General features: G+C 35.2%; 1 protein-coding gene across 2 annotated transcripts in view; it reads right to left on the bottom strand.

Annotated features, from left to right (window-relative positions):
- Positions 1-27,505, bottom strand: part of LOC143226534 (uncharacterized) — a 90,869-nt gene that overhangs the window by 42,290 nt on the left and 21,074 nt on the right. Inside the window, exon 2 of one of the 2 annotated variants that reach the window (XM_076457612.1) lies at positions 17,402-17,510. The exons of the other annotated variant lie outside the window; for it this stretch is intronic. The gene's annotated coding sequence lies outside the window, so the exon portion shown is untranslated. The remainder of the gene's footprint in view (positions 1-17,401; positions 17,511-27,505) is intronic. 2 annotated transcript variants of the gene reach the window in all.

Raw genomic sequence — 27,505 nt, 5'->3', positions numbered from 1 at the left:
CACTCTGAAACCTAGGTTTCGTGTTCATATTACCATTTTCTCTTCATTTACAGCCTTAAACACCTTTTCCCTTAACCAATATATAGTTATTGGTATTATTTACCGAATATTACAACTGTAAGCAATTAATTTTTCATTGTATATTACCTGACTTACAAAACTATCAACATTTGACTAACACATTTGATTCTATGGTTCACTTCTTTCATCAAATGTGACAATACTGCTCTCATTCCACTACTATTGACATGAAAAATCCAGCAGAAATTAACAATTTCATTATAGATATTCCAACACCATAGCTTCAACTAAAGAACATTTTAAACGTTTGGTCAGAATCTTCATGTTGTTTAAAATGTGAATCAGTTCTAGTGATAACAGGTAATAGTGTTGCAATATTGGAAAATTGGCTGTAAAACCGAGAAAGTTACATTTCTCCTTTCCTCATTTGGCCGTGCATTGAGTCCAGTTTTGCACTGTAGAGATCTTGAAAGAATTCTTGGAGATTCATATATCCACAGTGTTTTGATGGAACTGTATCTGTATATGCACAAACGCACGTCTCCTCAGTTTCAACTTTAACCCTACTTTTCTGATTCACTGAAGATCCATGCTTAGATTCTCAGTACCGCATATAAATGTGTAGACAAACATTAGTATAGACCATAAACTCTTCCTATTGTAGCCCTGCATGTAAGATCCATTATTAGCTTCTCAAAATGATTGGTGTATTAAGCAAGCCAGATGACGTGCCTCAAAACTAATATAAATCATCTCGGGTTCAAAAAGCGTGATTTCCCAGTATCCAGACATTAACTCCAGAGTGCAAAAGTAAAAGAACTTTATAATTTTTTTTCGGAAAATCATCTGTACGCGATAAAAGAAAGGTGATAATATGGATCACCACGTTCACCCATCTAAAATCAAGAACAGCACACATATGTGTATGTGTGTGTGTGACATGTTCTTTTTCTTTGTGACAATTACTATAACTGACAAACATGTACTCTTTGAGGCTATATGATTCCACCTATGAACATCCATTGCATTTCGTATCTGGCTACACTCCCAGTGTTCCGTGGAAATCTACATAGTGTTTTATTCTTGGACACGCATCAGATCTGTATGATGCCAAATTAGTGTTGTCTAAATCAACAGGTTACCGAGCATCTTGAGCACATGAGTCTATTCACCAACAACTCACTAAGCTCCAACCACTGTGCTGAATCCACACTGCTTGCATAAGCATCTACTAGTGGTTTAAAATATTCTGACAGCTGTGTATTTGCACTTTGACACAGTGTGACAGAAGCAAAACTAGCAGTTACCAGAGATGCCAACTATATCAAATGACTGAGCGTAATGATTGTAGACAAAGCCCTTTATCATTTGCAGCTACTAGGCCTGACCAATGTCTCTAAGCTGTTTATTATTATATTATTATTATAACTATTATTATTTATTACTGCTATAGATTGCTCATTTATGACTGTGTTTTGTGTATTTAATAAAGAAATTTTAAAAAATATTTTGAAATTATGTCTTTTATTTAGTTCAGAGTAACAAACATACTGGTAAAACAACATTGAACATGCACAAACAGTAAGCAGAAAAAGCCTTTGTGTAAGGACTAGTTTATATCATGTTTATGACACTTATTGTAATAGTTTTGCAGCTATTGCAGCCTCTGTTTTCATGAGAATGTCTTTGAATGGTTGGGAGTCACAACAACATTGTCCATTTGACTGCATACACATCTTGTGTGTTATAATACTGCTCAAAACTGAGGTGCTGAAGTTTGGTCTGAACTTGCTTTTGTTTTTAATCACTAAACTAAATATCCTTTCACTGTCAGCATTAGAATGGAAGATTGTAAGAATTCCAAGCATAACCCTACACAGAATGTCATACTTCTAGTTGTCATTTCCATCCTTAACTGTAGACAGCTGAACCAAAAACTTGTCAATATTCAACTGAAGGACAGTTTCTGAGAAAGTATCAATTTTATATTTCAAATATTGCCCTTCCAACCTGTCAATAGTGTCGTGCTCATGTGTATTGACAAGGACAGGATACCTGTCTGTGAAGAAGCGTAGAGAAGAGAAATCTTTGCTGACTTTCAGTTTTGGATCAGCAACCTCTGCGTGAATCAGAAGTTCATCATTTACAGGGAAATGTTTCATCATATAATTTGTAGCTACAATGTAGTATTTCTTGACACTGGTGTAGAAGCTGATCAGGTCCAGATCTGTTTCATATTTAACAATGTATTCTTTGGCAGCATTTCCAAAAGAAACTGCCTCATCAGATTTGTGTAAGGATTCATTGTTATAGTCAAGTTCATTGATGTTGCCTTCAAAATATTCTGGTTTGATGTATCTGACAAGTATATTTTTAACTTGTGTAATCAGAGTTCTAAGCATAATGTGTATGCAAGGTTCTTCTCTTTGCAATATCAAATTGGCTTGCTCAAATAGAGGAATTGCAGACTGAAGAAAAAGGCAAAATAAGTTCATTTTGTTGTCCAAGATAACTGTTAACTCGTCTAACGTGCTCTGCGCATAACTTTTCTTGGTTACTTCCTTGCTAGCTTCCGTTTTTTTTTCATTGATTGTCTCTTCTTTAGTTAAAGGTCAGACTGCCTAAATATATATTGAGTTATATCAAATGTTTCTTTGTTTGCTTTTGGAGACTGTTGTCTTGTGTCTCTGTGTGGCTGAGGGGATATCCTGACTGTTAAAGTCTTGCTGCGTTATCGAGCTGCACGCTTAAATCCTTTTGATCTACTTTTTCCTTTTCACAGTGAAAATTCTTCTTTAATGGCTTTTACATGTCCAATATTCTGTTGAGGCACACTCCAAAAGATAGCCATCTTGTGTTAACAAGTTGTAGAAGTTTCCTTGTTTCTTTGTAATACAATCCTTGAAATTTTTTGAAATGTTGTTTTCTGCTAGCACTTTTTTCCAGACAATAGTAGATATCTATCAATATTTCAGAAACTGGGCAGGGCAGTTCTCTGGAAGCTTTCTGGGCAGCAATATTCATGAAGTGACAGGCGCAGCCCATGAAGTAAATGCTAGGCTGTCGTCTTGAGATGTGTCCCATCACACCTTTACCTATACCAGACATAACTGAGGTATTATCTGAAAAAAACTAAGACAGTTTTCCCATGCAATTTTCCTCTCTGTCAGTTCATGGTCCAAAAGCTTGAAAATATTTTCTCCTGTTGAAGCTTCTTTCCATTCCACCATTGTCAAAAGAGAACAAACATTTTTTCCAATCAAAGGATCAAGATATTGTACCTGTTAGTAAGTATGCTTGAAATCATTTTGTCATCTTTACAACCCAACATTTGTACAATTGCTGTAGTTTGGTTCTAGCACAGCCATATTTTTTCGCTATATCAGAGCCTGGGAACATTTTTCTGAATAGATATCCTGCATGATCGGCTACAGCTAGGGGTAAATTATGATCAAAAACGAACTGCGTGAACATCACTTCTGCATTTATGGTTTCATATTCTGAATTCTTACTTATAAATGTCGTTATCTGCATCGTTTTTGTCTTCGCCTCAACCTTTTGTTGGTGAGATGCCGATTTTGTATGTCTGGAACAATCGTTTATCCCGCCATGCGCCACAGAAAAATCGACGTGACAAACTGTACAAAACGCGTGACTGTCACTGACTTTTGATGCAATGACTAGATATTTTGCACTATACTCTTTCCTAAATTTTTGATTCACAGTTTTAGTCCTTTTAGATTTGCCAGAAATAAGACAATCTGATGAACGAGACCTCTTTTTTCCATCTTGTGAACGATCGCATTGGTGTTTCTATGCCGCTTAGAAAACGAGAAATACCCATCTACGCGAGCGCTGATTGGCTGCCAAGCTCTGATGACGTAACTATGGATTCCCCCACGTACCCAGTATGGAGAAGCACCGCACTCAAACTATTGGTAGACGTCGAAGATACAAATAATTTTTATTGTTTAAAGTACAAACATGATTATCGCCAGTAGCCATTTGGACTATGTCTTTTATTTATTATCAAAATTTATTTGTATCTCACCAGAAATTTTCTTTTCACCCCTTTCAAGCCCTGGGGAAACAATTTATCACTTTATTATATAGGTCTATATAATATATAATAATTTGGGAGTTCAACAAGTCGTAATATTTGTCTGTATGAGCGTATAGTCGTAATGTATACACCAAAATCGTGATAATTACGCTCAAATCGTAATGGTTGGCATCTCTGAGTTACCCTGGTTTTCATAACCTGAATTTCACTGACCATGCCTATAGCAATTTAGCAGGAGGTTAAATAGCCGAATACCCATGATTACATAAACTATGTGAATGTGTCACATCTCACTAAGCAACTGGTTTGAGTAAATGCTACTCACATTCTGAACAAGATACAAGAAATTTCTTGTATTGGTTTCATCAATATATTGCATGCCAACAACACGCCAGACTTCATTATTCGGATACCATGTAATACCGCTTTTGTATTCAGAGGTATTATGACTTCCTCCTCAACATACACATGTACAGTCCATTGTTCTTGGGCCTAACTTTCCCATTGTCGAATGCTTGCTTTTTTCTGGTCAAAACAAAGTTCATCTGTTGCAAAACTACACTTATACTGTGGTTGAATTCCGTTCACGTAGTTGGTCGACATTTCCTATAATACAATCCTTATTAACTGGCTAGAATTGTGGCTTCATTCACTTCCTGGTATACAGCAAGGTAAACCAGTCTTGACAAATCCTTCAACAATAAGGAATTTCTTCTTTCAACCATATATATTTATTGAGACACATCAGGCACCATTTCGTCCCAGAAGAGCTGGGAGTTGTATAGGAACTAACCCATTTATTTTTAGGCTTGCCACACCCCATATCAGGAAAAGTCTCTGATATTTATCATCAGGGAAATATATATATATATATATATTTACAGTTCTATGCATCAAATTCTGGCACTTTTCCTTTCTAAGTCTGTGGTAGCAGTGAGATCCAAATCAGTGGTGAAAGACCAATGTAAAAGAGAGCACTTCTTAAGGCTGACCACACAGTTAGACAAATAGCTCCATCTTGGTTGCAAGTATGTCTTTATTTTGTGTAATATTCCATTTTCACAATCAAAGATATTTAAACTTAACCCACACAAAATTGAGGAAGAACACAATGAAATGCACTCATCCAGGAAATCCTGCAGAAACACATAATACAGTGACAGCACCAAAATTATCCATATTAACTTACTCTGTACTATTTCAGGTGCACTCACTTAAAATTTAGGAAGTAAACACAAGTCCAGGAAACCTACCGCAGGGTTACAATCAGTTATGTCTTTGACAAGGTGAAGAAAGAAAGAAATTATACACAGCAAGTGAAAAAGTGTGAAACAATATTTATTTCAAAGACAATCAAAGTGGTAAGTGGAAATGATGAATGGACAACGATTATATTTAAGATCTGGAAATAGTGTGTAGATATTTTATAGAGATCATATTATTATATCATTTTTCTGTTCCGCTGATGAGCCCTGGTACTGGGCAAAAGGCCTTGTCAGAACTTGATATGATAGATGTAGTGTGGTTGACATATTATAACATAGTCTTCTTTTCTTTTACTCAAACATTCTTAAAATCGTATACAAGATCCTTCAACTGAAAAATACGGGATGATATATGCCTTCAAGGTATTACATGACGCAACAATAGATAAGATTTATTCCACATTTACATGGCGTGTTCTGCTTTAGAGCAATCGAGAAAGCATATGAAATAACAGAGAAATGATCCATAACAACTGGTAACTAGAGTGAAAGGAAGTTGGCTACATTTTTGGCTGATATTTTACTGTCTCCATGCTAAAAGAGACAGAAAATACTAAATATATGTATGCATACTACATTTATAGTCTACACAAGGTTTGTGTTTTACCATGAAGTTAATAGCCTTCAAAATTTCAACAAGTAAAAGTAATATTCTCATTCACTATTTCTGCTTGTCCATCATAAAGCGCTCCAAGAATATGAAAAACGAAAGAGGTATTAAGTGATAAAAAAACAACACCTAATCAACTCTGCCAGAAAGTTTGTTTGTTTGTTTTGAAGTTCTCGCAAAGATACGCGAAAGTTATCTGCGCTAGCCGGCCCTAACTTAGCATTATAAGACCAGAAGGAGGGCAGTTAGTCATCACCATTTACTGCCAACTCTTACGCTATTCCTTTACCAACTAATGGTGGGATTGACCGCCACATTATAACGGCCCCGAGGGTTAAAAAGCGAGCATGTTTGGTGTGACGGGATTCAAACCCGCGACCCTCAGATTACGAGTCGAGCGCCCTAACAACTTGTCCATGCCAGGCTCTTCCAGAAAGTCTACTTTAAAATTCCAACCAACTGTTAATGCTAAGCCATTCGTTTCTACACATATATATATATATATGTACATACACACGTGTGTACGTATAGAAAATTAATTAGCTATACCTGTGGGCCAGCACCCCTTCTCAGTCTCCTAGCTTGTATTACTTTAGATGATTTTAATCATTTATTTACGAGTTTCTTCAAAAGAGACTCGTAAATGGACGTTACAAATAATAGATGGTATATCCCCACCTACATCCGCAGTCATCTCCAAATACCAGGGCACATTTTATATCATACATTATAGCTTGTAGTCTGCGATCTTTTTAATGTATGTAGCGTTTTCAATTTAATTTTGTTTTTTGTTTGGGCTTATTTTGCTTATCATATATATATATATGTGTGTGTCTGTATGTGTGTGACAAAGTAACCTAAATTTACTTAATTTACGTCTCATGTCCTCCAATGGAAAAACGGTAAGTTTACGAATTTACAACACTACTACCAGAGGTTCGATCCCCTGCAGTAGACACACCAGGTAGCCAAATATGGTTTTGCTCTTTTAAAAAAATAACACAAAAACATTTCAAGTAATAATTTTGCAATTTCACTCAGGGATACTGAGATGTATGCGTGCTCCTGTACATATGCATATTACGTATTAACATGAATAGTTCGCTGTAGAATTGATAAAAAGTTTTCCGAGAAGGTCGAGGACCTAAGAGGCTTGTCGGTGGTGTGATGGCAGAGACATGCGGAGCACGCGCGACTCTTCCGCAGACGGGTCAAGAGCTTGGAAAATACACAGTTTAACAAAATGAAAAAGGAAATAAACCATCTCTACAAACTCTAGTACCAAATAAATTCAAAAGACTGAGGGGAGAAAACTTTGCACAAAAACGACAACCAAAATGAAAGTGAAGAGTTATATTTGAAATCTGTAAACCATTAGAGGTATTAATATTAATTCGTGGACAGAACTGTCTGGGAATGTTGTCAAATATTTTACTCGCTTCACCACAGTACAGGAATAAAATCACTCGTTTTCGTGTGGACATAATTAGAGCACTTTTTCACTTTTGTTTGCCCCCGACTGGAACAGCGGAAGTCTACAGACTTACAATGCTAAAATCAGGAGTTCGATTCTCCTCGGTAGGCTGAGCAGAAAGCCCGATGTGGCTTTGCTAAAAAAGAAAACACACACTCTTGTTTTGCTTGTTGCAACATTCTAATAATTAATATATATTTTCACAGTTGAAGTTTTTTAATGAAGCTCATAATAAAGAAGTACCACCATAAACAACGACAATGGTTCATAATAGGGATGGCAAGAACCTGCACAAAAACTTGATAGACTTTCGGGCAAAAAAGCACCTTCAACAGTAAAGATTCAGTTCAAACAACACTTTAACACCTTTACTATTGACTACTAAGATGTACGCATATAAAATATACAAGAAATGCACGCATGTTAGACTTACAATGAAAAGAAAATCCGCTCGGAACAGCTCGTTTGTAATTCTTATTATATTTTGCCAGACTACGTTAGAAGCGGTTTGGTATATTGCACCCAAAGCTTTTGTAGAATACTAAATATGGCACTGCAAAGGTCGTGAAGAAATTGAAAAGCTGATTTGTTTCTTCTAACTTTTACGTAATTTAACAAACTCCGTAATTCTGGCGTAAACGATGTTATTATAACCCCTTAAAGTTAGCTTTCTTACAAATTTTTTTCTTTAAAAAGCATAAGTACATGATGAACGAGGAATTACCAGTCAATAAAAGAGAAACATCAAAGGACAATAGATGTCTTTAGGGAGTCAACCCCATATTATGTATGAAGCACAGAATAAAAAGAACTCAATACACAATATTAAATTTTATTACACACATTCGTAGAATTATTACTTTTACAGACACGAAAGTGTATTAAAAGCGAAATTTTATAATTATATGTTTTATTTGAAAAGTGGAGGTTGTATCTTACTCTAAACATATATTTACCTCTTGCCATAGAATATGTACAGATAATTTAGTTCCACAAGTTTTTAAACTATATTCTCAAACAAACATCCAGCTGCAGCTGAACATTTTACATCTCGAACTAATGTGATCAAATAGTCAATAGCTACAGTAAATCATCAAGAGCCGTATTAGCTACCTACTAGCTATGTTTATTACCATTATAATGTATAAAAGTAGCTACCATGCCAAGTAATTCTTTGCCTATAGTTGAGCATAAACCACGCACGATTGTACATCATGCACTCAAACTAAAAATCCCCATTTTGACTCCACCAAATGTAATTTTAGGTAACAGCAGGTAGTCAAAATAGGAGTTTGTAGCTTGAATGAATAACATCTTCAGTATCTCCAGCCTTGTTTCCATATGTTTTACGATCCCTGTTTGCACGTAAGAAAATGAAGATAAGTTCCATGTTGATCTGTTTATGCGTGAACAGCATCGTTATTCACATAGGTAAAGTGAAAAGCAACACATGTAATATACCAACGTTTATTTTACTTGAAATTTAAACCACTAACGCATTTACTTGAGTGAAATATTCGATAATAATTGAAACGTTTTCGATTATTTTCATTAATTAATTTTTTGTGTTTGTCTTAGACAGGTTTTTGAGTTTGAAGAACCCTTAATGTGTATTACTGTTTTCAAAGTGTTTCATTTTTACTCATGAATCGTGTTTTGATTCACTATCATTGTTTTTTAGAATCATTATTTTTTTAATATGGTTCTGTAATCTAAAAAAAACACACATTACTTGAATCTACGTGGAAAACAATATAGAGTCCAGTTGATCCTGTAAACGTTACACAAAGATCAGGTATGATGTGTCCTTGACTCAGTAATTCTTCCTTTCTTTTGTTGAATTCAAATCTGATAGAACTATGCGTCAGGACATAGTTTTTGATTATGGCTGCAGTTTCACATAAAAACAATAGACGAAAGGACATAATTTAACTGGAAGAGTGATAAGACACGCAGATAAATGGGAGATAAAAGCACGTTAATGCAACCTATCTGGAACGTGCACGTGCATGTCAGACAGCGTGACGCTCGTTATCATGGAATGGAAAATCAAATCACAAGTCCAACAGTACAAAGACAAAAAGGACATTAACTGTAGTATTAGAACTGTATATTATCATAAAACGACGAATATTTTCACACAATAAATTGTCACCCCGAGTTTCAATAAACTAGGCAAATATGTATATACATATATTCTTGTTCTCAAGTATACATCTTAAACATCAATGTAAATATTAACGTAATCTGAATGTTCATCTTTATTTTTATTTCACAACAAGTAGAATAATCAGGCTAAAATCACATCATTTTAAAAGTTTCAGCTAACCGATTGTATATCTTTCATAAAAAGAAAAGGGAAATAGGAAGAAAAAATCGAATTTTTGCTTGTACAATGTGTTCTTTGGACATACAATGTTTGTGGTGTTACTCCAGAAAGGTGGTTAGAATTTTAAACTTTCTAAGAAGGTTGAAAACGTGAAACGCACATTAAAAACCTGTTCTTTGTTCGTATATGTACCATAAATACCAAGTTTTTTTTTCTTCTTTCTACTTCTGTGAAGCTATTCCCCACGAGTTACTGGTTTGTTAACCAAACAGCCACTAAGTGACACCCTACCTCACGTGACGTTTATAGACATAAATAAATAAAGCTTTTGCTTAACATTGAAAGTGAACAGTCAACGTAACTAGAAAAATTTGAAACCTGTATTTACGTTTACCAAATCAGAAGAAAGATAAAATCGACATATATAAATTATATATATATATATTTACAATAATTGGATGAATTGTTTACTTAATACATAATCGTGCGATTCATGTACAGAGATAAATTTAAAATTTAGTTATTTTTCTTTATATATTTTATTTTGATATCAGAAAAAAAAAAAAAAAGCATGCTACGTATGGCAGAGACCCGGCATGGCCAGGTGGTTAAGACACTTGACTCGTAATCTGAGGGTCGCGGGTTCGAATCACCGTCGCACCAAACGTGCTCGCCCTTTCAGCCGTGGGGGCGTTATAATGTGACGGTCAGTCCCACTAATCCTTGTTAAAATAATAGCCCAAAAGTTGGCGGTGGATGGTGATGACTAGCTGCCTTCTCTCTAGTCTTACACTGTAAAATTATGGAGGGCTAGCGCAGATAGCCCTTGTATAGCTTTGCGCGAAATTCAAAACAAATCAAGCAAAAACAATACGTGTGGTAGAGACGACAGATAAATCCAGTTTTCACGTAGTCTGTAAACGGGATTTACGATAGAAGTTTGTTTCCATCCTTTGCTGAATTTCGCGTAAAGCCATACAGCAATACCCTCTGCTAATCGTCCCTAACTTAGAAGCGACCGACGAGAGGGAAGGCAGGTAGTCAACAGTACTCACCGCCATTTCTTGGCCTGCTTTAATCAAATAGTAGAATTGATTATAACCTTATAACGTCCTTATGGCTGAAAGGGCGAGTATGTTCGATGACAGGATGTTTCCATAGTGGGGAAGTGAACTACAGTTAATTTTAAACAGTAGTTAAATTACTTCTACAGCATAACGGTACAAACCAACTGACCTGTTCTACTTAACAGAGGAAAAATAATAGAATATCCTGAATAAGGAAGACCCAAAGGTTAATCAGCGCACCATTCATCCCACTCTGACCATTTGGAGATCGGCACTAGCATTTAGAGATGTCTACAAACCACCCGAGGCTTCAATGAGGCCGAATTAAACTACCCATAACGACTATGGGTTTGGTAATGGCGTATTGCTTAGCGCGGCGGATCCAAAGATTCGAGACCCGATGCTGCTGGATGTAGTCCTTGCTTTTAGCTGTGGGCACTTTTTAATGAAAGTTACGTTAAAAATCCCATTATTCGATTTAGAGAACTGGACACAGCTTTTGTGACGGCGCGTATTACGGTCTTCTCTCGCCTGTTGGTAGCTCAAAATTAGAAATGACGACACCTAATCTCTAAAGATTTTTTATCTGAACATCTAGCCAAGCACGCATAAGGTACCGTTTTGGTTAAAAAACCCAGTTTCATAAAGAGTCTGCATGCAGGGAAACTGAAAGATAAAAATTCCAACAATGAGCTTAATCTCATCGATAGAACCTTATGGGATTATTAGATAATTAGAGAATGATGATTCCATTGATAGAACCAATTGGGATTATCAGGTCGTTAGGGAAAGATAATCTCATCGATAAAACCTAATGGGTTTATTAGGTGATTAGAGAAGGATGATCCCATTGATAGAACCAATTGGGATTATCAAGTCATTAGAAAAGATAATCTCATCGATAGAACCTAATGGGATTATTAGGTGATTAGAGAAGGATGATCTCATTGATAGAACCAATTGTGATTATCAGTCATTAGAAAGAGATAATCTCATCGATAAAACCTAATGAGATTATCAAGCCATTAGAGAAAGATAATCTCGAAATTTTATGTTGGCGGATGTGTTATTTCAATCTCTTTGTTTCAGTTTATTTGTGAAACAGTTTGAAACTTAGTAGTGGCTGGTCGTGGCTTAGTGGTTAGCGTAATTGTGGTTTCATGGTTCGCGACTCAAATAGGCGCTCGGTATGGATCCGTGGATGCGCTACAGGAGTAACGGCCATATCCTATTATTCGGTCCAAAAGATGACAGTAGATACTGTTGATTATCTGCCTTCCTTCGTATCTTTAAGTACACAATGAAAGAAGGCTACGCGCGGATAGCCATTGTATAGCCTTGTGCGAACGTCCAAAATAAACTAAGCAAATTTTCCATTTTGTAGTGGCACAGCTCGTTCATACGTATGTATGTTATGACAAAAATTTCAGTACATCTGAGATTATAATTCATAGTTAGACAGAGTGTTTAACAGTAGTGAAAAATAAAACAAGTTAAAGTCGATGACTTTAGGGTACGACGTCCACACCGTGAGTCACTGAATATTTCTTGGAACTAAGAAACTGTCGGTCTAAGAGGCTCAATAAATTTAGTATCTGACCTCACTAAATGGTCGAAGTTAATAACCATCGAATGATACCAAGAAAATTTCAAACCAAGGCCAAAAAGTTGTGCACCTTGTGCAGATGCATAAGTAGCGCCCTCCGGTGGCTCAACAGTTAGCCTGGGGGTTTTTAAAGCTAAAAATTGGGTTACAACGCCTACAGTGGACAGAGTACAAATAGCCCATTGTGTAATTTCGTGGTCATCATCAACAACAAAAATAAACATTCTAATGATTTATTTATCTGATTTGAAACTTCAATAACATAATTTTACATTTATTTGACTATTCATAACGGCCCGGCATGACCAGGTTGTTTAGGCACTCGACTCGTAATCCGAGGGTCGCAGGTTTGAAACCCCGTCACATCAAACATGCTCACCCTTTCAGCCATGGGGCGTTATAATGTTACGGTCAATTCCACTATTTATTGGTAAAAGATTAGCACAAGTAGCCTTCCCTCTAGTTTTACACTGCTAAATTAGGGACGGCTAGCACAGATAGCCCTCGAGTAGCTTTGAATGAAATTCAAAACAAACTAAACTATCCATAACCGTTTTTCTAAATCGAAATAAAACAAACTTATAAAAGATTTTTAAAAAATCATTTAAAATAAGGCTAGCTTTACTGACATAATTCAGAAAGTTCGGAATTGAGGCGACATGTTCGGATAATATTCTATGCAGATTTTGTTTAACAATGCAAGTACAATGTAGTACTAATCCATATACATAATTATAAATCTATATTTTACTTCTTGAATAATTCAAAATTCTTATTAAAATATTTATTCCTGCACTCAAGCAGTGTTTAGAATATAGTACTTCAAGGCTTGAGTAGTTTATATACGTAACGTGTGTGAGGTCGTTTAGTACAACCATGAAGTGTCCTCAATTCAATTCTTTTTTTTTATTACATCTAAATCATAAATATTGAGTTACAAGCATTACTTTGCTGCCTTGTTTCCTACACCATCTGGTGGCAAACATTTTTAACTCGTAAAATGTTGAAGATATTAAGCAATATAATTTTGTTAAAGTCCTAAAAAAAAGGCTAGATTTAAAAAAAAAAACAGTTTTTAATCAAAGAAACCTCTATTGATAGACCCAAACATTTTTGTAAGATTTCATTTCAAATGTAATATAATATATGGTATTAAAATAATGGTATTCTGAGTAATGAAGCTCGTCAACTTATGAAATGTTTTTTTTTTTATCGCCTTCTGAAACAAACTCGAACTTGTAAGATATTACAGTTGCAAGAATTTAACGTTCTTCAAAATTTGCCAACTGAGATATAATAATATCTAATTTAATGGAAGAAAATCGATATATTACGAATAAATTTATGAAACAATAACCTACATTTGTGTGAAAATAATTAAAATCATTATTCATCATCCACCCTCTTCTCTCCTGAGAAAAAACACAACCAGATACGCGAACAAAATTTTTTAAAAAGAAATTCTCATATCATTTTTAAGTGCTATAAAATCTCCGTTAATGTTGCATCTGCACAGTATCAGAAATAGGTATGTGGAAAAAATTATTTATTTTGTTTACGATTCATTTTTTAACTTCGAACAATTATTATACACGGGAAGAGAACAAAAGGGGTGGAGGGAAGAAGACAGGAATATTATAGTTTAAAACCTAACGAAATAGATTCTATGAACACCACCTGGACCAATCTCTATTTAATCAGATAAGTGGAGCCAGGATCACACCAGGGGCCTGTAACAGACAGGGCCTGGCCGAGGTGTGCCACCAGACGTCTCTCTGTTGATACTGGCCACCTAACAAGAATCTACCAAAGTATCCAAGACACGAACCGAACACATTCAAATACACAGTATTACACTAACTTTATGTATGTGTGCATATATATATATGTGTGTGTGTGTATATAAACCATTAAGTAGGGAAGCATTTGTCTTAAAACATAGTTTCCTCCCTTCTGAATGACTAACGTGGCATAATTACATGAAAGCGATTGTTTCTGTAGGCATGAGTATGTAAAAATCATGCCCAAGAACATGTTTCCTCCCTTTACTTTGTGGAACGTGGTCTAATTACTTTGTTTTTACCTGAACGTAGCAGGATACGTACGTATATTGTACGAAGCTTAAAAACAAGAGATATAACTGAATAAGAACAACAGGAAAACGGTGAACTATCTTAACTAACAATATTTTAAACGAACGAAATGCATACTTGTTTACAATACAAATATGTTCTAAAAACCTATAACAAATACCCTCTAATTTTGGGGTATATAAAGGTAGGTGAATGAAACAAGGATATTCTGGTCTTTCTTGAAAATTATGGTGAAAAATTGTTAAACCTCATGTCTACAACCACGGCCAATCTCGTTGTGTTTTTTGTACTCTTGTGTATATTTGCATATATCCATTATATAATTGTTTTCTATAGAGCGTGTAATAACGGTTGTTTCGAAGAAAGTGTTATCATAACAGAAATCGTCTCATCACGATTTTGTATTATTCGTCACAGTTGACAATCACATTTAATATATCACACACGAAAAGCTACGAGTGTCACGTGGCTTAGAGACAGCATGTCTAGAATCAGGTTTGTTTGTTTTTAATTTCGCACAAAGCTACACGAAGGCTATATTCCCTAGCTGTTCCTAATTTAGCAGTGTAAGACTAAAGAGAAGGCAGCTAGTCACCACCACCACCGCCAACTCTTGGGCTACTCTTGTACCACCGAATAATGGGATTGACCGTCACATCATAATGCCCCCACGGATGAAAGGGCGAACATGTTTGGTGGGACAGGGTTTCGAACCCGCAACCCTCATATTACGAGTTGAATGCCCTAACCATCTGGCCATGCTGGACCTTCCAGTATCAGGATCGCCGATAAAAAGGGGTAAAGGAGCAATTATCCCTAGGCCCGGGGGTCATCAGAGGTCCGTACAAAAGCTCGCCACACTGACTTTTCAGAGTGCATTAAAAACTTTGTCGTGAAAAAAGGTTCTGAAAGATGCATTTTATACATAAGTGATATTATGGGGTGGTCCCACGTGTGCATGGTTATCCAAGGGTCCGGAATAACTCTTGGTAATGCTGTCCAGTATCTTCCAGTCACTTGTGGTGTTCAGAATAGTATTTAAATTCAGGAAACATCAGGCCATCCTTGCTAATCACGACGCTTTGAAAACTGAGCCTCCTAACGACAGTTCTTGGAATGAGAAACTGTTCGATGAAAAATCACGCCACTTCGCAGGTGTGTATTCCAGTTATAGAGCTAAGAAGTAATTTATTGGATTTTTTTTTTTTTATCATGGATGAACGATGACTCAATAAAAACAAGAACAGGCAGAGAAACTTCAAGATTTGTCCTTAACTACGCCCTCTACTTTTTTTTCATGGACAGAGCAAAACTACACTTTAAACACGGATACTGTGACTAAGCTTCTGGGTGGTGACGTCAACTGCTCTAACGCCAAGTGCGTAAGCTCAACTCGTCTTGTTTCGGTAACCTAATGATGGAAATGGGTGGGTGATCACACCCCCAGGATACACACAGGTTTTTTTTATTAATAACATTTTGCTCTCTTCGCTTTTAAACGTTCCTGTTTCAGAAAATTTAACTCGTTATTTACAGAAACAATAATTTAGAAAGACAGACTTATATACACTTTAGAACAGGCACGCCCTGACTGGAGACCAATGGTTACATTTTTTATCCTTCAACTATCTACAGATTCTCATTAAAGTACTTCGACTTCAGAACATTAACAGTGGAAGCTCAGAAGCTCCAATATCTATAATTTGTTTAAAACACGTTATTTTTGTGTTGCCATAACAAACACTATTTGACAAACGATCATAGCGACCTGTCTCGTGCACCTCCCTCGTGATTCTGTCAAGTTACGTGAACAAACGCCTCGTGTTTATTGCATCTGAAGAAGATGTTCGTGTGGAGGTGGATTCACTTTCAGTGCTTTCCCGTCTAATTAAAGAGGGCGGAGGGTGCCGTAGATTGTGCTGGTAATCAGTTCAATCTGAATTATCATTTTTATATAAGTTCTTTGACGACGTAAAGACTGAATGAAAGTAATATTCAGACATTTGAAACCATAAGAAAAAAAGTTGTTGTGGACCCCACCCTTCATTTTAACGCACCATGTGCTTAATTCTAGAAAGTTTTCTAATGTCAAAGAGGCTTACTTTTTACGTATATACCATATAATTTAAATACAAATAATTCTAGTTATAATATTGTACTTAAAAAAACAAAAACATGACGTGTACTTTACAAAGTTGTAGCAAGCATAATTATAAGGCGTCAAACCACACAGTCACTGATGTGAAGATAGGTGTTTGAGAACATGTAAAATGTTATATTTTCTTTGGTAAAATAAATATTGAAAGGTGAACATATTTTTAGTAGATTATACGTTACTTATTGTCACAAGTATTTCAACGGTAACTTTATTCTTTGTATTTCTCAGTGAAAAAAAAGTCCTTCTGCACTCCCTAAAATTCTACTTCTCTGTGAGCATTTAAGATGTAACCAGACAAGTACAATTAGAGATCTCTTGTTTGTTTTGAATTTCGCAAAAAGCTACTCGAGGGTTATCTGCGCTAGCCGTCCCTCATTTAGCAGTGTAAGACTAGAGGGAAGGCAGCTAGTCATCACCACCCACCGTCAACTTTTGGGCTACTCTTTTACCAACGAAGAGTGGGTTTGACCGTTACATTATAACGCTTCCACGGCTGAAAGGACGAGCATGTTTGATGTGACCGGGATTCGAACTCGCGACCCTCGGATTACGAGTCGAACGCCTTAACACACTTGGCGATGCCGGGCCCTAGAGATCTCTAATAGGGGAAAAAAAATGATGCTAATTTAAATCACCCAGTAAACTAGCTACACTTTTCTTTACAGTCGATTTAAATAAATTCTCAAGAATATTAATAAAAACAAAACAAACTTACATTTTAATTCTGATTTTACTACGTTAAATTTTGAGATCATCAAGTTTGTATGTTCGTATCGTGATTCTTAACTTGTGTTCCGTAGCGTTCCATCTTCAAAGGAGTTCTGCTACAGTAAAAATTGAAGTTATATATTATTTTTTTGAAAGTAAAAATGGAAATAATACTCTGTTCTATTAAAAGAAACTTCTGCATTATTTGAAAAGTTTATAAATTCATTAGAAGTTAGTTACATTCTTATACTTAGTGGAAGTAGTTTCCGCTGATGGACTCACACGAATACAGTTCATTAGAAGAGACTGTTTTTTGTTCGTAGAGGAATCCATGGAATAAAAAAAAAAAAAAAACACGTAGTGAACCATTGTATTAGCATCAAGACCTTGATTTCCTTTTCACTACGGAAGAGGGCGTGTCGGTAACCACACGATGTTTTTATGATTATCGTTCATCATCTGTGTTGAACAAACCAGAAAACTATGTGTGATCACAGGAAATATCGCAAACATTCGGCTTGATGCAGGAATGCAGTTTGCTGCACACAGGTAAAAATCATACATAGTATGTCTACCCATACGATATTTTATCAGTACAAAAATAATTTTGACTCAAACTTAAATGCTCTTTTTAAGCAGAAAAACGCTTGATGTCATAAACTGATCAAGTTATATATAATCGCTTCAAAACTTTTCAAGCGATTTATTTACACAAAATAATTTGATATAACAGAGAAAATGTTAATATAAACTACTATAATCCAAGAAATTTATAAACATAAAACTTGTTAAGATGTTTTTAAAAATTAAACTGAACTGATTTAGGCTTCACTAGTAGAAATAAATGGATTTTGTTACGTGTAGCCAATTCAGTTAAGATTCATATTTCTATACATTTGTTTCTTCTCCTTTTTCTCTTGTTTTCGTTTTGTTTTTATGTGTGTTTGAAATCTGGTCAAACATATAACTACAACATTATAATTTTTATCTACCATTTACTTTTCTTGTTCCAGTCCTAGCTTAAATTTCAACATATCTGTATCCAAAATTTACTTTTCACTATGAAAAGAGAAATGTTTACAGTTAAATAAAAAGTAATTCGTAATATAGTATATGTAATATATCTTATTATGGCTTTTAAAGACTTACCTTTTCAACAATTTAACCGGAACACGTTACCCCCCCACACTATTCCCCGCTTGTACAGCGGTAAGTCAACAGATTTACAATACCTAAAATTAAGGGTTCGATTCTCCTCTGTGGACTCAGCGGATAGACAGATGTGGTTTTGTTATAAGCACATAAACTGAATAATGTAAACTTTTTTTTGAAGTGTAGTCTTCTACAAAACGCATGTTACTTTACATAAAAGTTGTACAGGCTAACACGGTAAGGTGGTTTAGATACTGTATTCTATGTTATCTTACAGTATAAACTGCAGGACTGTATCAGATTATTTAGCAAGTGTGTTATTTTACTTTTTTACTGTTTCCTTTCTACTGGTGTTCAACGTTTAGCGATATTCGTTGAATTTAATTTAACGGCTGAAACGTAATTTGCAGTCAGTATCCCCGACACAAAAATACTTCATAATAAAACATTTGCGAAACTTTATGTGATTAAACATAATAACTGTGTTTGATTCGTACATAAAATGAAAATAATTTCAAAGAGAAGAAACGAAAAAATAAAATTCGTGACAGCATTTTTTTTTTTAATTCATATTTTCACTACTTTTAACGCATTAAAAAAAGGAAATTTTAATGGGCAAAAGATGGCATTGCAGTCGCCCCTACATTTAACTGACTTTCACAAACTGGAGAAGATTTTCATTCGGGTAAAACAATTCTCAGGCCTTAGTTAATTCATGTTCAAGTTTTTAATAATAATACACCTGACTTTATCCACTGTATTTTGCACTGTAAGTGCAGGTTATTTCATACTTTTTGGAAAAAGGATTGTTAAAAATTGCGCTCTACTTAAAATTATTCATCTCAGTTGCATAGTCTACAGACGATACTCGCTCTCCAAACTTATTGCACTTTGGCTCAACAGCTACTTTTAAAAAACTGACATAAAATTGCTTATTTAAATAACTACATCGAGAAATCGTACAGCATATATATATCCATATGGACAGACACACCTCCGGATTTTTTTTGTTTTCCATAACAGAAATAATTTGACAATTTTAGTCATTCTGGCGCCCCGGACACAATTCAATACATGGGGTCCTATAGTGATACTGAAACTCAGAAGTAGATTAAAAAAGAATCCAGAACAATGTCTCACCTCCATGACCACGGATTCTCGCTTTAAAACAAACTTTTTATGTTGCATTCCTATCCTTAAATATAGAGTTTTGCAAATATTTGGTACTTTGTTGCCACAATTTGACGTTACTTTGATAAAGCATAAGATGCAATGCATTTTGAGAAATTATAGCTTGTTTGTTTGTTTGCTTTTTGAATTTCGCACAAAGCTACTCGAGGGCTATCTGTGCTAGCCGTCCCTAATTTAGCAGTGTAAGGCTAGAGGGAAGGCAGCTAGTCATCACCACCCACCGCCAACTCGTGGGCTATTCTTTTACCAACGAATAGTGGGATTGACTGTCGCATTATCACGCCCCCACGGCTGAAAGGGCGAGCATGTTTGGCACGACGGGAATGCGAACCCGCGACCCTCAGATTACGAGTCGCACGACTTAATACGCTTGGCCATGCCAAGCCCGAAATTATAGCTAAAAGACTTGAATGTGGTAATTAAATAAAGTCGGCCAGGCCCGGCATGGCCACGTGGTTAAGGCGCTGGAGTCGTAATCCGAGGGTCGCGGGTTCGAATCTCCGTCACACCAAACATACTCGCTCTTTCACCCGTGGGGGCGTTATAATGTGACGGTCAATGCCACTATTCATTGATAAAGAGTAGCCCACCAGTTGGTGGTGGATGGTGATGACTAGCTGCCTTCCCTCTTGTCTTACACTGCTAAATTAGGGACGGCTACAGCAGATAGCGCTCGTGTAGCTTGACTCAAAATTAACAAAAAAAATCAAATGAAGTCAACCACCGAAATTTATCTAATTTTTATAAATATTTAAGAAGTTTTTAAACGATATTTTAATTGTGGGAAATTACTCTCAGTTTTTTTTTTACATTAATTGAATCGTCGTATTTTTTGTTTCTTGTTTCGGGCCTGGCATGGCCTAGCGCGTTAAGGCGTGCGCTTCGTAATCTGAGGGTCGCGGGTTCGCGCCAAGTATGCTCGTACTCCCAGCCGTGAGGGCGTTACAATATGACGGTCAATCCCACTATTCGTTGGTAAAATAGTAGCCCAAGAGTTGGCGGTGGGTGGTGATGACTAGCTGCCTTCCCTCTAGTCTTACACTGCTAAATTAGGGACGGCTAGCACAGATAACCCTCGAGTTGTTTTGTGCGAAATTCCAAAACAAACAAACAAAACAAGTTTCTTGTTTAGATAAAAAAAATTCGTATAAGAATGTATTTTGTATTTTTAATCATTTTTTGAAAAACCTTACTCTCTTGTATTCGACTGAAAAATGTGTTTGTTTTTTTTTGAATTTTGCGCAAAGCTATTCAAGGGCTATCTGCGCTAGTCGTCCCTAATTTAGCAGTGTAAGACTAGAGGAAGGCAGCTAGTCATCACCACCCACCGCCAACTCTTGAGCTACTCTTTTACCAACGAATAGTGGGATTGATTATAACGGCACCAGGCCTAAAGGACGAGCATGTTTGATGCGACCGGAATTCGAACCCGCGACCCTCGGATTACGAGTCGAACGCCTTAACCCACTTTGCTATGTCGGGGAAAAATCGGTTTGACAGTTATTTCTAATGAGACGCCAATTTTATGGAACAAAGTGCCGAAATTTTGCAAGAATGTGTAATTTATCATCTTGAAAAGTACAAGGTATAATTACCAAATTACCTACCTAATTATATTTTCACTTGGAAAGTAATACTCTCTTTGAAGTAATTTTCCTGACATAATTAACTTCTCACTTTGAAATGAACAAACCTAAAACTGAGAACAAACAAACTTTCAAGATGTCTTAAAATTAATAAAAATATATAAAAATATAAGACTAGATAAAAATATTTGGGTGAGACATCGTCCCTTTTTATAAAACATGGTAAGATATTGTGTGTATCCCGCTTAAAAGGGGGACCTCGGGCAATTAATTGCCCAGTTTGCATAGTGGGTAAGATCATTTATCATGACATCAAAAATTGAACGTAAAAAGTAGTGTATCTATTACCCTAAACGTTCCGTTGCTTAGCGTTAAACTTAATAAGTCAAATCATAGGTTACTTAGTTAGGCCTAACGATAACCTTACGTTTATAATTTCAAGTCCAGAAATTGAGTCTAAAGTTGCTTAATTCTCATAAAAAACACTTAATTCATTTTGTTTTAGAGTGTATACTGAGAGAAAACGTAAATATCACATTCATTGTTTCTTTCTTTTACACTTAATATAAAATTTAATACTTATTAAATGGAGTCATGTCAAACCGAAGCTGCTAGTGGAGTGCCTCCGAGGTCAATTCTGTGGTCTTTTGTTTATTTGTATTTACATAATTAGTAAAGTTTGAGGATGACATCAAAATATAAATTATTGATTATTTCTAGCTGTCTAAAGGATGGTTTGAGGTACGACAGAATGAACTGGAGCACCTGACTCATTGGACAAAAGTTTGGTAAGTGATCTATAATTAGAGTAAATACAAAATGATGAATTTGGTTTATCATAATATGGAGTTCTGTGTTTGTTTTTTAATTTTGCGCAAAGTTACACGAGAGCTATCTGAGCTAGCCATCCTCAATTTAGCAGTGTAAGACTAGAGGGAAGGCAGTTAGTAATCACCGCCCTCCGCCAACTCTTGGTCTACTCTTTTACGAACGAATAGTAGGATTGAGGGTCACGTAAAATGCCCCCATGGCTGAAAGGGTAAGCATGTTTGGTGTGAGGGGATTCAAACCCATGACCTCCGATTACAAGTCGAGAGCTCTAACTACCTGGTCATAGCAGGCTATCATAATTTGCATCATATATTTAACGTAAATGAGGAACATAAAAACATGACTAAAAAAGTGAGCCTTAGCGTAGTTGTGGATAAGTCACTCAAGCCACTAAGGCAGTTTTATGTTGCTAACACCAAAGTTGATAGAATTTTAGGGTGTATTCGTAAACCTCAGTCACAAATTAAAAGAAAGAAAATATTTCTCTATAGAAATCATTAGTTAAACCTCACTTTGAATACTGTGCATAGTTTTGATCTGCTCATCTAAGAAAGAATATTGATTTATTGGGAGGGGTTCAAGAGGAGGTGAGCTACAGGAAGACTCCTGAAATAGATTATCTTAGGAAGATATGTTATGACCTCAAGTTTTATCTTGAGAAAAAGAAGGGTAAGACGCGGTCTTATGAAGTTTACAAGGATCTTCAGAAGATCAAAAGATAAGCCTCCTATCTAATTTTTGGAAACAACAGGGCAGATGTACATAAGTTTAAGATTTTGTAAAAGGCTGTCCAGGCTCCATTTAACATAATTTTGTTTTTCTAACAAGGTGATTGGCTTATTGAATAATTGTCTTTAGCAAAAGGTGAAACTTGCATTTTAGAAAAGTTTTAAAAGAAGCAGTCTGTGGTTAACTGAAAAATAAAAAGTGGATTTAAGTTTTTATATTTATTCAAGTGGGATGTGGACGGACAGATTTGAAAATCCAAATGGTCCTTTGCTATCCACAAGTTATTTTGCAAAAATGCAAGATACGGACACCATATTTAGTTGCTTTATGTTATTACAAGAACAGAAAACGTAAGTGATGTGACACCTTTGAGAAAGAGTCTATTTCTTTTAAGAGCAGGTATGTAAGCAATGTTGCAGAACAAATTTTGCTCTGTTTGAGCTGGGTAATATGAAAATTAAAGTAAGCCCAAAACAACAACCTTTGATTAGCTTACTATTTACATCAGAATCCATTATTATGATGGAAAATGTTTTGTTACCATGCTGCGTCAATGTAACCACTAATAATGTTTAAACAAACAGTACCTACTGTGTGCAACATTAAAAGCATAACTAATATTATTCTCTGTTATTGTAGTAATTAAATATACTTGAAAAACATTAATATAATGAAGATAAAGTTAACAGCTTTTGAGCTGCTTGAAACGCCCATCCATAATATCCATTGGGGCTGTGGTGGGAACACATTCAGTGTGCAATTCAGGTGCAAATCATTAATGTCTCCATTTTATTACTTTAATTTTAAGTTATATGTTTCAAAGACACTTAAATGTTTGTACTGATCGAGTAATTTAAAAGTACATATCAAATACTTGTTGTTTTGTCTTTCAGATAATAACATTGGTAATACATGGATACTTACCTAGTGATCTAAGCCTATTTCTGTATACAACATACTTTAATAATTTTATCATAAATAAATAAGCTATTAAATATCACAAGTAAGATAGTTGTAAAAACAAAGAAAAGGTTTGTGTGGATGCATTAAAAACAATAATTTTAGAAGTCTAGTCTTTGGGTAATGCATTTAGTTGGAAAATTTTGTTTTTTAAATAATAACTAAACTGAAAAATTGCTAAATACATAATTCACACACATATCAATCTGAACATCAAAAAACAGCAGAAAGCTAAAGAGTGAGTTACTTTCACTTGGGTGTCAGTGATATTTATGATACAGTAGTGAAAAAAGAGTCGTCTAAAGGAGACTTTTTATATTATTCAACAATGAGGAAAAATGTTCAAAGTGCGAGCAATGTGTTCACTGAGATGAAACGTTTCATGTATGCTTAACAAAAACGTTTCTGTTTTAATTATTATCAATGATCATTATGGTACTTAGAACTGCTGTGTATGATAAGATGAATTATAATCTTAATTTTTAATTTGACTTCTCTATATTTAAATAGTGGTCAATTGTTTCTTTATTTGTTTTTGAATTCCGCGCTAAGCTACACGAGGGCTATCTGCGCTAGCCGTCCCTAATTTCGCTTTGTGCGAAATTCAAAACAAAAAAACAAACAATATTAGATATTTATTCTCTTAAGGTCTTACGTCATTACAAGTTGAATATCTAGTAGAAACAGCCTGTTTTAAAAAAATATTATTTCATTTATTCTGCAAGTTTTTGTTAGTGTAATAGCATGCAACTTTATAATTACAGTTTTACTACTAATACATATATTATTGCATTACATAGTGAATAGACCATCAGGAGATTTATTAAAACTTTTGGAAAAAGGTGTCACATTTAAAACGATATTTTTAGGCATGGCGCCTCATGGAATGACTCCGAGTAATTTATGTACAACCTTTTAACTCACAGCTCCGTCATCTTTTGACCAATTTGTGATCTAATTACAGTTGTTAGGACCAAGGAGTCAAACCCTTTCGATTGATCTATTTGACCACGCCCAAGGTCTTATAGATTAATTTACTCTAATTCTGCCTAAAAGAATTTCGGTTTGAGAGTAGACCGGTAAACGAATTGGATATAAGCGCGCCCCACGCTTGGTATTGCTGGCACATAAAACCATAGCTGGTAAAAAAAAAATAATAATAATAAAACCATAGCTAGTAAAAATAATAATAATAATAATAATAAAACCATAGCTGGTAAAGAGAAAATCAAATCATCATAGATTAACTTATTCTGATCCTGCCTAAAATAATTTCAAGTGTTGCGGCTATTGAAAATTCCTTCTTGTTATAATTTAAGCAATGAAAATCTTAGTTATTGCAGTACGTTTTTCATTGGGCGAACTACAAAACTGTCTTTATAATCGTATAGACACACACAAAATTTTGGAAATTAGAATTTAAACAAAGCTACACATAGTTTTATGTGCTAATATAAACGTTAGTAGTGTATGCGAGATATGTGTGATCTTACCCCAGTAGAGTGCATACTAACACATGTTTGTGACGTTCCACAATATTTAGGGTAAAAATTATCCAGTACAGTGTAGCTACATAAAATACACGTTAAGTGGCCCACCCAGTTTTTATCTCGGGTAATACAACTTCATGAATAGCTAAAGGAAACGAATAGTCGTGTAGTTTCTATCATAAGTTAATTCGAATTAAAAAAAGAATGCTTCAATGTGTTGTATAATGTATACATCACTCGTACTAAAACGTATCCAGCTCCAAATGTGTATGTACGAACAATATGTTGTAAAGTCTAAAAAATGAAGAAAGTTAAGGCATTTGTATCAAGGAGAAACGTAGTCTCTGTCATGGGTGGAATCCGTTTATTCCATTATCATATTTAATGGTTTTTAGTGTATAATTTTAATGGCTCTAATTTTTAATTGAACCTGTAAGTGACGTTAGCTTACGCCAATGGACAAGATGAAGTCCAATCACGAGTATACAGTGGTGTTACACATTCGCTGTTAGAAGCGAACCAGGAGTATGCCGTAATCTCACCACATACCACTCCTTTTCCGGAACGCAAGTCCGATAGGCGGTAAGGTAACCAAGCTTTACAGACTGTACTGAAAGTTTATGGTTGGTGGCTAGCTACTGGCACCCGACCACCTTGGCTTCTTGAAAGTAACGCGGTTTGAATTCAAAACTTTTAGAAGCGGAAGTCGAATTATGCACAAAATCACGGAAAGATAGAGAGAAAAAAATAAACAAAAACTTATACATACACTTTTGTCTTATTTTCTGTTTTTACTTTTTTATGCATAATGTAAAGATGAAAATAAATAAGTGTTATTTTAATATTTAAAATAGATTTGAGCAATCTCTAATAAGTAGGAAGCAGTCTAGGATGCCTCTTAAAAGCTTAGTGTAATATTAAAGTTTGAACCTGTCTCCAGACTTTTATTTTGTAAAAATTAGGTTCGTCTTCATCATATGTAAATTGTGCAAAATTCTCGTTTCTTCGGTTTGCGCCCCCAGTGGCACAGCGGTATGTCTGCAGACCTATATTGCTAGAATCCAAGTGGTGGGCAAAGCACAGATAGCCCATTGTGTTGCTTTGTCCTTAACTTGAAACAATCAATCAATAAATCTTCCGTGTTGTTAAAAATGGGCTAACGCTTAATAAACTGTACCAAAAACAACTACTGTTCTTTGCAAAAACTACAACATTTGATAACAACAGGGGTGTTTAATTAACACCCCGATAATGCGTGTTAATGTAGTGAAAAGCCAAGAAGCCAAATGAAAATGGTCACACAAAAATAGTCGAGCTCACAAACGATGGACTTGACAAAAGAGAGCATGCAGCGTGATAACGTGTTCCTCGATATAAATAAACTTACTGCTAACGAAATCAAATGGACAGCCATGATTTTTAATATTATAAAACATTCTTCATTTTGTTTGTTTTTTATTTTTCTCTACTTATTTTTCCAACTACTTTGAGATCTAGTTTTGGTCGAAAACATCAATTATCATGAGTGTTAAGTCTCGGTGCAACAAACGAAAAATATATACTCACTATTATTAAATATATATATTTATTGTTTAACAGTAACATGAATATTCTTTCAGTGCTATTAGTAACTACCACTTAAGGGAAGGAAACAAACAACGGGTAAAGAAAAGCTTTCGTGATGATGTTAATAACATCTCTTGTTATCACTCGATAGCATTGAAGAAAGGGAAGGTTTCTCATGAAGAAAACTGTTTATAATGATTACATGAAAACTTCCTCAAAACTACTAACTGGCCATAAACAGATGAACAGGTTTCTCATAAAGAAAACTGTTTATAATGATTACATGAAAACTTCCTCAAAACTACTAACTGGCCATAAACAGATGAAAAGGTTTCTCATGAAGAAAACTGTTTATAATGATTACATGAAAACTTCCTCAAAACTACTAACTGGCCATAAACAGATGAAAAGGTTTCTCATGAAGAAAACTGTTTATAATGATTACATGAAAACTTCCTCAAAACTACTAACTGGCCATAAACAGATGAAAAGGTTTCTCATATAGAAAACTGTTTATAATGATTACATGAAAACTTCCTCAAAACTACTAACTGGCCATAAACAGATGAAAAGGTTTCTCATGAAGAAAACTGTTTATAATGATTA

Source organism: Tachypleus tridentatus, chromosome 9 (genome assembly GCF_004210375.1).
Source record: "Tachypleus tridentatus isolate NWPU-2018 chromosome 9, ASM421037v1, whole genome shotgun sequence".
NCBI classification, from domain to species: domain Eukaryota; kingdom Metazoa; phylum Arthropoda; class Merostomata; order Xiphosura; family Limulidae; genus Tachypleus; species Tachypleus tridentatus.
The sequence above is the reverse complement of the archived record's forward strand: the minus strand, read 5'-3'. Positions and strand labels throughout refer to the sequence as shown.